Source organism: Triticum urartu, chromosome 4A, assembly GCF_056163025.1.
Source record: "Triticum urartu cultivar PI428250 chromosome 4A, HENAU_Tu73, whole genome shotgun sequence".
Lineage (NCBI taxonomy): Eukaryota > Viridiplantae > Streptophyta > Magnoliopsida > Poales > Poaceae > Triticum > Triticum urartu.
Genome location: NC_141876.1, coordinates 553,485,504 through 553,495,003, shown reverse-complemented (window position 1 = coordinate 553,495,003; position 9,500 = coordinate 553,485,504). Strand labels below are relative to the sequence as shown.

General features: G+C 43.1%; 1 long non-coding RNA gene across 5 annotated transcripts; it reads right to left on the bottom strand.

Moving 5' to 3' along the window:
• Positions 1-1,788: 1,788 nt before the first annotated feature.
• Positions 1,789-5,942, bottom strand: LOC125552722 (uncharacterized). Of its 5 annotated transcripts, none has more exons than XR_007303762.2 (5): positions 5,319-5,942; positions 4,724-4,817; positions 4,149-4,320; positions 3,926-4,072; positions 1,789-3,012 (listed from the first exon to the last, which is right to left on the bottom strand). It is a non-coding gene; the product is annotated as an uncharacterized LOC125552722 (long non-coding RNA). The 5 variants fall into 5 exon arrangements; XR_007303761.2 differs by having other exon boundaries at positions 4,149-4,309; positions 5,319-5,940; XR_007303760.2 differs by lacking the exon at positions 3,926-4,072 and having other exon boundaries at positions 1,789-2,111; positions 2,746-3,012; positions 4,149-4,309; positions 5,319-5,936.
• Positions 5,943-9,500: the final 3,558 nt, after the last annotated feature.

Genomic DNA, 9,500 nt, shown 5'->3' with positions numbered 1-9,500 from the left:
GGATTATTTATGTATTGTGTGAAGTGGCGATTGTAAGCCAACTCTTTATCCCTTTGTTATTCAGTACATGGGATGTGTAAAGATTACCCCTCTTGCGACATGCCTACCATGCAGCTATGCCTCTAAGTCGTGCCCCGACACGTGGGAGATATAGCCGCATTGTGGGTGTTACAAGTTGGTAATCAGAGCCTTCCCCGACTTAGGAGCCCCCTACTTGATCGAATCGCTGACGTTGTTGAGTCTAGAACAAAATGTTTTGAGTCTTAGGATTATATATATCGGAGAGTAGGATTCTTTTTACTCCTCAGTCCTTTCGTCGCTCTGGTGAGGCCTCCTGACGTAGAGTTTTGACTGTTCTTTCCTCAAACTAGTTGACCCGTTGCGCCAAATGGCACAGAGACCCACTAAAGCCATGTTGTTGTTGAAAATAGTTTCATTTTGCAAGGACATATTCAATATTGGTAGTAGAAAGGCCATGTGTTAAATCATGCTATATTGAAAATATGTTTATCATGCTGAGAAATCTGAGTTTGAAAAAAATAATATTTGTATAAAATGTATAGACCAATTAAGGAAGCTTTTTTTAGTTGAAAATATGGTTATCACGCTGAGAAATCTGAGTTAAAAAATATATTTATAAGAACATTACATGGCAAAATGACCCAGTGGCAACATGTAGTGCTAAATGTTAATTACAAATCCTTCTCATTTTTCTAAGTTTGGGAACATACATCGCTGACATGAAGCAACAAATCAACACCTTAGCTGATCTAACAAAATAGAGAAATTGTAAACTACATTCTTTGGTCTATACTTCCCATGCTTCGGTCGTAAAACATTTTTGCCTTTTTTTCCAAAGCGTGATATTTCAGCAGTTAGACCAATGCAGTACTCACTAAAAGTTTTCGCGTAGAGTCCCACCTAAAACCATGTGCGCATTGAAATTGCATTTTTATAGTAACTTTATGTTTGAGCAAGTGCAAAGACCATGTAAAACCACAAAGATTTGACAAAGGAAGAAAACATTCAACATGAAAAAACTTTTCCTAAAATCAAATCGACATCATATGCATAAATAACATCAGATTAAACATATTGCTAAGTATAGATCTTAATCTCACAGAACCAAAAATTAAAGAACAAAGTAAAATGGAAACATCACATATATGATGAAACAGAAGTGTCGGAGACTACCAGACAGGCGATGCCATTCTCACCAGCATCGGCCGATTTTGAAAAAGTAAAAAAAAAACATCAAACATGGGAAACTTATGGCCATCTAAAAAATCCTAAAGTCTATTTTTTTACATATGCATTGCTATCATACATCAGGAAGCTATTTTTATTATTGAGAAGCCATGCGATAATTAATTAAAGCATGGTATTCTCATCACACAATGGACATAAAGAACTATGGCTACAACCCAATCAGAGCTTCTCATGTACTCCCTCTACATTTATATAAGACGTTTTTGTTTTGCAATTTGAATCCCAAAAACGTTTTTACAGAGAGTATGTCATACCAACAAATGAAGCTGCAGTTTTAGAAGTATTTTGTATTGACAGAAGCAAACACCTGAAATGTTTTGAAATTCTTCGTTTTACTTTTATAGCTCTAAGTTTTAGATATGATTTAGGCATACATAAGGATCTTCACTTAAAAAGTAAAGGTACATTGTACGGTGCAAAAGAAAAAAAGTCAATGAGCATTCCATCTTTTTTCCCAACACCAAATTATTATACCTATTAGTCCAATTGTTTCCTCATAAACAGGGTAGAGACAACATGTGAGATCATAGTTATACATTTACTTGGGGGGAAGACAATTACATGAAAGGGAACTACAACTGGATAGTGCACCAGGAGGTTTCCACAGTCGATGCAAATCTGACAAGCCAAATTTCCACATGGAAGGATAAACAAGACAACAAAGCGTGTACACCGGAGGCACTTGACAATTGCAGTTCCGCCATCTCTCCGGCGAAGGTCTGCTACATAGAGTTTCTCTAGGTCGGTGTCAAGTTCTCTTGTTTCTTGACTTCGGCCAGACCCTCCCCCTTGTTGCCTGCCTTGCTCTCTTGAACTAAGGCAGAGGCATTGCTCTGCATACCCTTCATTAGGCCAAAGCAACCTCAGACTCTAAAAAAGTGTTAGTGCATCATAGAGTAATGAGGTATATATTTTTTTGGTCAGCAGAGTTCAGGTCAGAACTATTGTATATTACAAAACTACACATCTTGAAGGAAAAACCATGTACTTTTGCGCAACAACTCCTGTAATTTCGAAAGAAAGAGGAAGAAAGCTTTTGACGAACAACACCATGGGGAGGCACTTTCAACAGATAATGTGACGGGGAGCATGGCTATACTGGTAGGATATAAGCAATGGGAGGTCCTTTGGCAATAAGCATGCATCACATTGAAACCGAAATACAAGTGCATATAAATGAAAGCCCTGAGCAAATAACTCAAGCACAAGAATCCATTTAGAGTTTCAGATCATGTCTAAGAATACCAAAACTGCACTACAGGAATAGTTTGGACAGACATTATAGAAAAAGCAAGCCAATGAACTACATCATTTTCCAATTTTACGGTTGTGAATAGAAAGTATGCATTAATATTTGTGTTATCAAGCATATAATAACATGCAGTTACAAATATTCAGAATTATGAAGATCCACTTGACATCATGCTCATATTCATCTGTAGAAAATAACAATAAGAAGGTACAGATTTCGCTTACAACTCGGAGTGGTCAGCTTGAGAGTCCTGAAACAGATGTCATAAAGGGCCTCATTCTCAAGAACCATGCACTCATCTGCATTCTCAACCAACTGATGGACCGAAAGAGTGGCATTGTAAGGTTCAACCACATATCAGATACTTCCGGTGAGGGAAAACAGAGAATGTTAGCATCATGCGCCAGGGTACTCCTCCCTGATCTTTGATACCAAAAGTGTACCCATGCCTGATCCAGTACCACCACCAAGAGAGTGGCATACTTGGAAACCTAAAAAGATGAAAAGAAAATCCAAATCATGATTCCAAACGATAGTACCAATGCTGAAACATCACTAGATAACAACTGCTTAGACACCAAATTTCTAAATACATTTGATGAAGCAGCACACAGGCACATAATCATTGCTTGTGCTATATGGCACCATTAAAACATTTCACCAGATACAAAAATAATGAGTGCCCTGATAAAAATGCAAACAATGTAAGCACCGACTAAGTACTAACTCTTTTTTTCGAAATGGAGGCAAAAGATTTGACTCGTCAATTAATTAAGAAGAGAATTGCCAGTTAATTATCGACCGAGCGAAAACCGACTAAGTACTAACTCTGATTCATACACGAAGTTATCCACATATGTTCGGTTTCCAACTCATACAACGATTCAGATGCATACTGACAGGAAGATGTCACGCCATCATCCATATAACGAGGAGAATAACTGAAGAAACTTTGACAATGAAAACCAAAATAAACTGCCGAACAAAATAAACTTTCTAATCAATCAAGTTGGGGGCATGTTCATATGACTATTGAAAGCAAGGAGAAAAGAAGCACCATATATGTTATTTTGCACAGTTCATTACATGGGTCAAATTACAATGGCTATATTCCAAGGGCATCTGACAGTCCCTATTTTACAAAGCATGGCTTTGATGAACATACCATTCAGCTACTCTTAACGTTCCACATCACCTAAGCTAGCACTGATTGCAGAAAACTTAATATTGTCGGTCTTATGTAGAGGTGTTAGTTGAAACTATATATGACGAATTATTTGCACGACTTATCATCGGCAGCTATGAAGTTACTGACAATTGACAAGTTTTAGTTCACAATTTACACATTCATAGGTGCAGTAGCTTCCCAATTTGTCATTCTCATCTACTTAAATAGGGATTTACCTTTGACTTAATGAACATAATATATGTGTTTCCAGTGTATCGTGTATAATTTGTAGCCAACAATGAGAAGATGCTAGACTAACTTTGGCTCCCATCCCTCATAAAGATATTCTCCAGAAATTATGTGCTTTTCAGAATAACATATTTCTGTAAAGTAGAATTTAAGTAAGCCCCGCATCCATCATGTACAAATTAAGCAAAACAAGATTGAAAAGATGATGACCTGCAAGATCTACTACATAATCATCTGGAGGTTGCTCTTCTGCAAATCTGAACTCCATGTACCCAATGTTCTGGAGTTATTTAAATGTCCATTCTTGCGGCTCAGACAGCTTAAGTAGATTTATTTATATATTGGTGCATGGCCGTAACAACCCCGAAGAGCTGGAAAAGAACTGCATGTCAAAAAATGTATTATTGTGCTTCTCTAGCAAGTAAATAGTAAGACATGTGAATTCAAGAATTATCCAAAGAATTGGATGAATTGCCGCTAGTTACAAATTTTCGGATGAATATTAGTCTCAACAATGTTTGGCAGCCAACTTCATGGTAGAAAATGATGCCAACTACAAAACAATCACATGTTCCTTAGCAGAAGGCATTTGCCGGAAGTTGTTAATTAGAACAGTTCTGCAAAAATGATGTGAAGACTAAAGTACTTTGATGTGAGGAGAAAAGGAGTTTTAACCAACAAATATTTGCAAATAGAGCAAGAAAGGTAAGTATTATATGAACCTGCATACATTTTTAAGTCCAGAATCAGAAAGGCGTACAGACATCTAAAAGATAGAGGCATACGAGGATCCTTGTGCTCCTCCAGTCCCAACGCCGTCACTCAATGCGCAAGCCCAACCTTTAACTTCCAAAAAGTAGCGCAAGCTTCCCTTGCCCTCTGAAAAATAGAAACAAAATGGTCAATCACTAAACGGCAGGGCGTGATTACATGAGATGAGACCTCTGCATGCTCCAAATCAACATTAAACAAAGATAGCAACCAACATTGAAATCTATTCAAAAACTAATTGTCTCTATTATGTAAAAAGTTTCGTTAAGAACTGTTGTGCTGCAAAGAATACATAATTTACCAGAGGCTAACACACAAAATAAGATAACCCTGAGTGAAGAATAGAAGCACATTTCAGAAAATCTTTGCAAAATCTGAAACGAGAACAGCATATGTATAGCTTGTAAAAACATCGACCGCCAAAGGGGCAAGTGTCCCTTCTAAAGTCAAAGTACCTACAATCAATCGACTTGTAATACCATATGTGTGGCTTAGACAAATTTAACATGAACCGACCTCTACTCTGAAGAACATAGAAATGAAATTTTCTCTGGAGTACTATTAACCTAACGATCATATATATAGAGAGAGAGATTGGGTGAAGTTCACCTTGATGTGTGGCCGTTCGATGTGCTCGCCGTCGATGGATGTGTGCGCAGCTCCCCAATCGCGCCCATGGGCCCGGCACCTGTCCAGCTAGCTCACCGGCGCTCGTCGTTGCCCCGCATCGGGTCTCCTTTTCCTCATCCAAATCTTGTATGGAAGCTGCCCAAGAGAGAGAGACGCCTCAGGGAAGGTGCGACCAAAAGGAAATAGGGAGTCCGGGGGCGTGTCCTCATCTCCTCCTCCGCTGCTCCTCTGTGCGCCTCCTCCCACGACGACGCAACGGGCGGCCCTTGCTCGGCGACAGGGGACTGGCCGGTGGGTCCTCTTGGCGGCTTGTTAATGGCGTACTCGCCGTCGGCTTCCTGCCCGGAGGCTCGCAAAGGGCGTCCGCTTCGTCCTGGCTCACGGTGGTGGCGGCCCCTGACCTCTTGCACGGCACCCCGACAGCGGTATGGAGCCACGAACGACCGCTTCCTCCCAGCGGCGTGGTCATAGGGAGGACGGAGGAGAGAGGAATGGGAAGCTGTGGCCTGTGGGCTTGGGGAGTCTAGGGTTTGTGCGGCGGGGTTGGGGCCTGGGGACTTGGGGTGAGGCGCGGCGAGCGGATTGGCAAATCCCCTCGCACATGGGCACAGTTGACCCAGCCAACACAAGCGTGAGACCAGCCCCTCGTCATTGGGCAAGGAAAATGACTCGGAGGTGAAAAACGATTTAACTGAAAGTGAAGATCCAACGGTGCAGCGAGCCAGAGGGACAGATCCGACGGCCGACGAAGCTTGCAATCGGGGGAGCATTTTGGAGGTGAGTTGGCTCGCTTCTGTTTTGTTTTAAATTTCATGATTTTTTTTTAGGATCACGTGGGTATCTTGGAATCGTTCCGATAGTTTTGTGACGAGAAAATTGTTCTCGATGCCTCCTGACATTTAAGGGTTGTAGCAGTGTCCCGAGGAGTTGAGCTTTGAGGCGTTGTCGTCACAATTTTATCGTTGCATTTCTGGAATACCTGAGTTCGCTGACATCGAAAATCTCTTTTATGCAGTTGTTGGTGAGATAACCTCGACGCCACCCAGTACTAGGGCGGGAGTTCGGGAATATTGCCATAACTCGTATAACGAATGCTTTTCAAAGGGTGAGGTAATTGATTTTCAAAGGTTTCTTGATTATGTGTTGAAGGATGGATACAGCTGGATGTAGAAATTGTTAGTTTGGGTGAGATATTATGCTTCCCATGTATCCCCAACATCTGATTGCATAACCAGAAAGTTTCGGGAGTTTATAAGTGGGAATTCAAGTATATCGTAGGATATCTTTCCATCAGACACATGATACGATATGGGATCTATCATATGTTTGATTCCGGCTTATTTTGCAAGCCAATTCTTTGTTTTGTTTTGAGTTGTGGTATTCGAGTTGCTTCGATGTCGAGTGTTGAATCCATGCATTTTCTTAAGCGGTGTTCTCACATTTCTATGTGAATATTAATCCTTCGTGATAATCGAGATTGTCATGTCAATCCTTTTCAGCCGGCGTGTTTCTCTTCAAGTGCATCCGATCATTTCAACATCCGCAAGATCACCTCTCGGTTTTTTCCAATGTTGTTCGTTTCATCTGTCCCCAAGTTGCCTTTGTTTTCTCGCCCACCCACCCCTTTTTTCTTCAAGGAATCAGGTGTATTAATCAAGTATCCATTTTATTCATGTGAAGTTTCTTCATTCTTTTCAATCAATGTTCTTACCCGGTGGTTGTGACGCCCCGAGACCGACGCGCCAGGTGTCTTCCAGTTATTCATTGTTGTTGCCTTGTCTTTCGCTTGCGTGTTGCATATCGCCTTGGCATCATCCGCATTGCATCTGCATGTTTTCGAAAACTTGCATTAGTCCGGGTCTCCAAGTTCCGTCCGTTGTCCGTTCTGAGCCCAGACACACTTGCACGCGCCCGCGGCATGTCCGAAATAGTATTTTATAAGTGGCCGGGTAATGTTCTCGGAATGGGATGAAAGTTGGCGTGTGGTCTTATTATAGTGTAGATAGACCGTCTGTCAAGTTTCATCGCATTCGGAGTTCGTCTGATAGCCCAATCGTTAAACTATAGCGGCATTATAGCCGGGCACACGTCGGATGTTTTCGGTCTCCGAAAACAGTCGCCGGGCCTCTCCTCTTCTATCTTCTCAGCCCTTTGCCTTCTGCACTACCTCTCACCGCCAGGCCCTACCTAACCTCTCTCGTCAGTCCGCGGACCTCCTCCCGCGCGCGTCCGAAATCTGTCCCGGACCCGACCCGGACAGTCGTTACCGCTGTGTCCGGATCATCCCCTAACATCTATAAAATGTCACCGTTTTATTATTTGGACTCCCTAGCCTATTCTTTCTGAACTGTCCGATTTCGATCGGATGATCCAATCTCCCTCTTTTCCTTATATTTATAGCCCAACCTCTCCTAATCTAGCCTAACCCTAAAACATAGGAGGTTTGTCCCTCCCCGCCGCCGCTGCTCCAAAAATCTTCCTCGGGATCCAAGCCCGCAGCCAGCCTCTATCCTTCCCTCGTTTTTAGTACCAAACCAACCAGACTCCATCCGAGCCTTCCCCTCGATCCCTTGCTCATGCCCGAGGCCACCTCCTCTTGGTCTCCACGTCGAGACTACAGCCCCGCCAAGCCCCCTGCAAGCCGTCGCCGACCGCTGCCGCCGGCGCCCGCAGGAGCTCGCCACCAAAGATGAGCATCGCCACGCCCGTTCCCCTCTTTATCTTCTCTCTCTCTATCTCACGCGTCTCTCTTTCTCCATGTTCCGCTGCAACAGGGAGCACGCCAAGCCGCCGCCGGGAACGACCTCCACCGCCTAGGGCCTTCCCTCGCGTCATCACCGTCGACCTGCGGAGGCACCCGCCATGGCCACCCTCGTCTTCAAGATGCGTTGCCCGCGCCCGATTTCGGCGCTCTCAGCACGCCCATCGCCGGAGGCCGCCGTCCCGCGCCCCTCCATCCCCTGCGCCTCCGTCTCTCCCTCGCCGTTGTTCCCCTTCTTCCTCTGCTTCCTGTACGAGCGAGGAGAACGACCGAGCGCCCCTGCGTTGACCCGCCTCCCTGTTCGTCTGGAGCGCCAGCGACAGATCACACCCAGGCCTAGCGCGAGGCCCAGCTGCGCACCCCCCCTGTCGGCCTCCCTCTTCCCACCGAACCGGGCCGAGCCCATGGTGAGAGCAGATCCAGCCCGAGCTCCCCTGCACTGTTGGGCCGCCTAAGTTTCGGCCCGCTTGTGTTTTTTTCAGCGTCTGCGAATTTGTTCTTTTATCCAGTTAAACAGTTTTGCAGAAAAACCCTCATACTTCATGCATTTAATAACTTCTCAACCGTGCATCGGATTAAAACAATTTATATATGAAATATGCTTAGTTTTTCATCTAGTTTCATAATATGTCTTTTCCATCCATGTTTGAAATGCTTAAAATTCTGTTTGTGTATTTTTTGTCCATATGCCATGCTGCAATGCTTTAAATCATAACTAAATAACCGTAACTTGGATTTTAATAAACTTTATATGTAAATGGGGTGGAAAATGCCTAGTTTAACATGGTGCACTTTTCTTGCATGTTTAATAACTCTAAAATTGTGTTTAGGGCAGAACAGTACCATAACCAAAATATGCACATGAGGAGTTTCCGGACTTGTTGTTTGTTGTTTCCAGCCTCATTTAAACTTGATTAGATAGGTAGTTTTCTTTGCTTCACCCTCTTGCCATGTTTAACAACATTTAATATTGTTGGGTACATAAACGAGAGAGAACTAAATAAGTCATGTGGTGTTTTCTTCAATATGCAACTCCGTTGCATAATGAGCTCCACTTAATTTGTAAGATTGCTTGAGCACTTTACCATGCCATGCTTCATTAAACCGGACATGCATCATACTTGATTGTCCATCATGCCATGTTCATGTCGTGGTTGTTTACTATGTTGTTTGCTTCTTTCCGGTGTTGCTTCTTCGGGTTGGTTCCGATAACGTCGTGTGTGTGAGGATCCGGTCGACTATGTCTGTTTGACTTCTTCATGGACTCGTTCTTCTTCCTTGCGGGATCTCAGGCAAGATGACCATACCCTCGAAATCACTTCTATCTTTGCTTGCTAGTTGCTCGCTCTTTTGCTATGCCTATGCTGCGATACCTACCACTTGCTTATCATGCCTCCCAT